This window comes from Pygocentrus nattereri, chromosome 5, assembly GCF_015220715.1.
Source record: "Pygocentrus nattereri isolate fPygNat1 chromosome 5, fPygNat1.pri, whole genome shotgun sequence".
NCBI classification, from domain to species: Eukaryota; Metazoa; Chordata; class Actinopteri; order Characiformes; family Serrasalmidae; genus Pygocentrus; species Pygocentrus nattereri.
The window spans coordinates 37,178,229-37,184,228 of NC_051215.1; positions in this window are offsets into that span (position 1 = coordinate 37,178,229).

Here is a 6,000-nt window from a genome sequence, read left to right on the forward strand (position 1 = left end):
ACCAAGGGAGTACTGGACTTGCAGTAAGAGAGACTTTAAACTGTAAATAAGTTGTGGATGGTACTAGTGCAGTTTTGTTATATTTGTTCTTCTCTGCTGGGTTTTGGAGTAGTTGGTGTGGTCTGTGTCTACTACGAACTTGGGGTGTAGGGTAAGAAGTGACCTGCCTCCTATCTCCACCGAGCAGTATTTCTCCACTGCTACTGTGTTCATTCAAAGAACATTTGCCTAAAGCACTATGTCTCCTGCATCTTCTTCTTCATCGATACCACATTGGTGTCAGAAGCGGGACGTGCCCCACAGCTGTCTGGAAGAGAATGCCACTTCTACTGACTCAAAGGTAAAATGGTGGAGATGGTCGAGCCTAGTGGAGGACTGTCCGGAGAGGTCATGAAGCGGTGAAGGCATGATGAGGCATTGTTAGCAATGCTTTGTGCAGGTGCCAGCAACATGGTTTTTCAAGGCCAGGTGTCAGGGCTCCAGCCTACTCAAGCAGCAAACTCACTGGCATCTACGCTATGGTGAGTGGCGGAAGAGGCAGAGAGCAGCTGAGGGAGCTCCACTGCTGTTGTTACCACACCCAGTAGTGCAAGGAGTGATGCTGTGAGCCGCACTGAGGTCCACCACGCTGGGAAGGAAGATTCATTCAGATTCAAGATTCATCTTTCTGTTCTGCCAACCCAGGGAAGAGGATAGTTCTATACTAATAGTTCTACACTTTTAAAAAAAGATGGTTCTTCAAGGGCTCTTTAGTAAAGACAGTGGTTTTAAACAGAACCATGAGCACTCAAATAACCTTTTGCATGCTTAAAGGGTTCTTTGCATCTTGAAATGGTTTTTCAGATTGTTACAGGTTGTACATGGTTCTATATAGAGTCTTTTTGAAAATGATTCTATATAGCAGCAAAAGGGTTCTTCCATTGTTCCATGCTTGACATTGTAACAATAGAAGAACCCTTCTGCTGCTATATACCTCATAGTCTGAAACTTACATCACTGTAGCCTGACATGTCAGACAGATAACTAGCCAGCCAAGTTAACCACGGACTTACTGGAATATGAGTCTCTGCAGTCCTATCAAGTTCTATCTGTTATTTTTCATCACAATTTTTTTCTGTTTGCGAGGTGTAGCTCAAGTGTAGTCATGTTGTATTTTCTGAATGTGCATCATGTTTATGAGTTTGCAATGCAGTTTACTGTATACTGTACTGTGTATAGAGTATCGTTGGCTACCGTAGAGGAATGTCTTTTACATGCTTTAAATGTTTAATCTGTGATTAATCTAGAACAGCCAAAAGATGTTCATGTGAGCTCCCTTAGCTTTGTGCAGACATTCTACTAGAATTCCAATGTGCAGACTCTTTCAAGGTGCTCATGAATAGCTCTTAAAATAGTGTCATTTCAATGGAGTTTTAAATTAAAGAAATGGTCCAACCACTTCACAGATTGCATTTATGCCCAAAGAAGCTCTGATTTAAAGCCTAAATAAGTTCACTTATAATTTCATCACCAAGCCTAAAAGAATGGACATTTTCATCCTCTGTGCCAGCATGTAATTACGATTCTATATAAACAAGTTATTTTTAGGAGCTCATTAAGAATGTGGATGTTAGGTGCTAACGGTACATTCGCTTATGCAGTTTAAGACATGCACTCAGATGAGTAAGTCTTCTGCCAAAGCTAGTGTACACTGTCTTGAGGACCAGGCAGTGTGTAAATTGTTCAGCACCAGTACTCTAATCTAAATGGAAAGTTCTCTCTGGCAGCTGTGCAGGACTTGAAACAAGCTATTGTGACCCTGCAGCTCAGCAGCTCTCCCATGTAAAGGGGAACTAATTGTGTGGTGTGTTTGTGTGAGAATTCTTGGGGATGTTTCTCATCTCCCACTGCTGACAGCATAAAAGCGGTTCCATTATATACAATGTTACTTAGGATGGTCTCAGGCTGTGAGCTTGATGGGTATGCTGTTTATCATAGCCTGTCAAATATGAGGCCCTAGAGCATATGACCTAAACGAAGCCCTCTGTATACTAGAACTAACACCATGTGAAGACCATGGACCAAATAAATAGATAAAAATTTAGCAGAGGGAATGGAAAGCCTGAGTGCTTGTGCTCATGCCAAAGATTAACCCTTTAATGCATAATGAGAACTTCCCTGCTCTACACAACATGGGTCAAATGCATTAAGAATCAAAAGACAGAATTTCTTTGGCTTCATAATTTTGCATTGTGCTGCTTTATACATAGTTAAAGGTAGAAACTTGGAAAGTGCTTCTTTTTGCTTCTTTACTGTGTATAAATGACTTAAACAACCTTTAAAAGCAAACGTCTTCTTGTGGTCTGGCTACAGAGTGAAAAATTGACCTGTAACATTAGAGTAACTAATTGGCAGGATTTCCTCCAGTATAGTGCTTACTGCTAACATAAATACTACATGGAAATAGTATGTATTGTTGAATTTGAGCTAAATATCGCTTTTTCAAGCTAACAGCATGATCACACTATTAATTACAACACAGTAGAACTGATTACCAAGCACAATATATACACAAATGCTGTTATTGTTTTAGTTACATGGAGTCTTTAAGTTTAAAAAGTTTACAGAAACCCAATGTATATTGTCAAATATGAGCATGTTTTGTTTGTTTTTTTTGTTTGTGTTTTTTGTTTTTTGTCTCTCTCTCTCTCTCTCTCTCTCTCCTGGTGTCTCCCTTCACAGATCTACCTGCTTTTGCCATCAGTCCTGTGGAGGGCCTCTGACCAATCACACTCTCAGAAATAAAGGTATTAAACTGTCACTGGGGTGGAACCCTGAAGGGTACATTTCAGTGCCTTTAGTCAGGGAACATAAGTGAACCATAATCCATTGAAATTTCATTCTCTCCACATACCCTGTCTTGTCTCCAGGATTTTTATTTCACTGTTTTTGTTTTTAAACATTTGGTTATGAAAAGGTACAAATATGTTTTCACCTGGAAAAAACTTATTTGGGGTGCACAGCTGTACCTTAAAACCACTGCTGTGCCTTTGCAGGAACATTTATATTGTTTGTACCATGATGAACCAAAAATGTATCTGTACAGTACCTTTGTTTCTAACAGTGTAGAATCTTGGCTGGTGTAATTGGGGCGAGGAGCCTAATGCTTAAAAGCCATTTTCGGGCTGGCTGAGAGGACTGCTTCTACATGTGTGCTGTATTTTAGTTTTTGATTTTAATCTCTTGAGTTAAGTGTGTGTTTTTGTTTTAGGTATTTTGCCAGTACTTCCTTCACTTTACATAAGCTTGTTTCTTGTGTTGGTGCAGTACTTTCTTTTTGTGCATTAGCTGGGGGATCAACCAGCAAACCCCCTAACTCTGTTACAGAGAACTTTGTCTCTTATGTTAAGGGTATACTTATATTGGGTAGATCTCACCAGTACATTCCCAACTCAGCTTACAAGAGCTGCTTAATTGCATGTAACACATGGGGTTTTAAGCATGTACAAGGGGTGTGCATGCATATTTGCACCATGTAGGATTCTACTGTCTAGTTCCCCCCAGGTTAGAAGGTTGGGCAAAGTCTCATGTACTTTTTATTACTGGTCAGAGAAGTTTATGTAATTAGCATTTGTTTAATTTTGTTAGTGTAGGTAAGTATGACTTCATGTTTTAATCCATTGTCACCAGTTCATCATTTTAATGCCACATGCTAATGATCCCACAGTTATAACACTGTTTTAATGTGACATTATAGGATGAACCAGATAACTGTATAAGAAAAAAATATAACATTTACAATGTATTACAACATCTTTGGGCTGGTAATAAAATGTAAAAAAAAAAAAAACTAATGAAAAGACTATAAATAAATAAAAGCTTATTAACAGAAATCAGCAACCACAAGAAATGCTGGGAAGCTCTGCCTCTAGTGCTACAATATTCAGAGACAAGCTGACAAGACAACATAAATTGGAGACAAGACAACATAAATTAGAAGTCACTGTGCAAAATTGCTTTGCAATTATAGCTAATTAATATAAATGCTGGCATTTTAAATTCTTTGATAAGGAAATAGGACTTGTACCTTGTACCGATAGAATAAATCACTCTACAGCAGATCTTCACCACTCTCTGACTTTCTTAATCACAATGCTGGGCAAAGTGCAGTGTAGACATATCTAAAAGAGAACCATTGTCTATCTTTTTTGTTTACAGGTGTTGGTATACATGAATTGGTATGGTGCATGCACCGTATAATGCATGGGAGAATTACTGTCTTCCTTTTTTTTGACAAATGATTAGACCTTCAATCCAAATTATGTGCCATGGACTTCAACAAACATGCAAAGTTTTATATAAACTGTATATCTGCTGTAAGGCAGGGACACCCAAGATAGTGTGATGATTTATAGGTTACTCAGGTTATTGCTTCAGATCCATTACAAGTCAGTAGAGGGTCCTTTCAACGTGTGTTATGTAAGATAGAGGTAGTGACACAAAGTCGCTAAAAAATTTTTGAATGAAACATGTTCCAAATGATTTTCTTCAGTGAGCATGGAAAATGAGTAAATGGTGTATTTCACCAGTATCCCTGAGTCCCTGAGCAAATAAATGCTGTTGTAAATGCTGGATTAAGTGAGCAAATGCATAGCAATTGAATGAATAGAAGACTGAGCGAAAGAATAAAACAGACAGTGTCTAGATAGTTGAATAGAGCTGTAGACAGTTGAAAAACAGGAGTCACAGTGAGCCACTCCACAAATGAATCAGCAGCAGTGGGCAGACTGCATGGGCATCTTACTTGAAAAGCAGTCGAGCAAAGAGGCATTGCTTGACTCATCTATTTTAAAAATGACTGTAATGGCATTAGCTTTAGAGGAGCACATAAGCTAAGAACAGAGCATCTGTGATGTCCATCACAGCGTCCCAGGCCTGCTGTCCGCTTCACAAAACAAACATGTCTGCCTAGGAGATTTACACCACTGTGGAAAAAAACAACATTATCCAATAAATAAATCTATTTCCCAAGCGACTTAATGACAATCCTGCACTTCTGTCACCTCATTGTCAGCCTCATCAATGTAGGGCCTCTGGGGGTCAAGGTTGTCGGAGAGGTCACAGGCAGTGATGCTGTTGGTTAAGCCGATGTGTTTTGGCTGCAGAATTGTGAACTTTGACCTCAGGGCCCTGAGTCCAGGCCTGGGAAGAGTGGACAGCTAGGAGTTAACACACAAAACCTCACAGCTGTCTTGGTGCTCTATGACTGCTAATTGACACAAACTTTAGACTTTGTCTTGTTAGCCTCCTTTCAGACGTAGAACCAGGTTAATCAATGGGGTACGCAAGTTGGGTGAGGGGGGAAGTGTGTGGGGGGGACAATGGCCTGGGCCCATTCAAGGCCTCCAAAGCTTCTCTATGTACTGCCTGAGGAAGCTTTGACAAATAAAGCTATTCTGTGGCATTGTTCATTAGCAATGGCTGACTGCCATAGCTGCTCTTGCAGCCCACCTCTTCCAATCCCCCCTTAAACACAGTTCCCATGTGAGAAGGGGGGTGAGCACAATGCCTCTTTTGGGGCAGTAATACAGCTTTCTATGAGAGCGGAAGAATTGGGGTCATTAAGGTTGTGCCACCCCCATTCTAACCCTTACCTCCCTCACTGCCCTCACCACACACCCTCGCTCCCCCACCACTCTCTCTCATTGATATGAATTTGGGTGCTGTGAAAAGGTGCTGGACTGACAGGGGCTCAGAGACTGATAACCTGCCAATCAATGTGTCACTCAGACCTGCCAAACAAACAGGTATATGACAGACACTAACTCCATCTCACAATTGGGTGGCACAGTAATCCATGCCCACTGTCTGAAGACTCAATGCAGCGTCTGAGGCAGTCACAAAGACCACCAGCAAGCCAAGGCTGGAGTGGAGACTGGCAGCGATTCAAACAGACTGCCTCTTCTGCACTATGGCTTAGTTAGCTGCCAAACACAATGCTACATTGTTGTGGGTGATCTG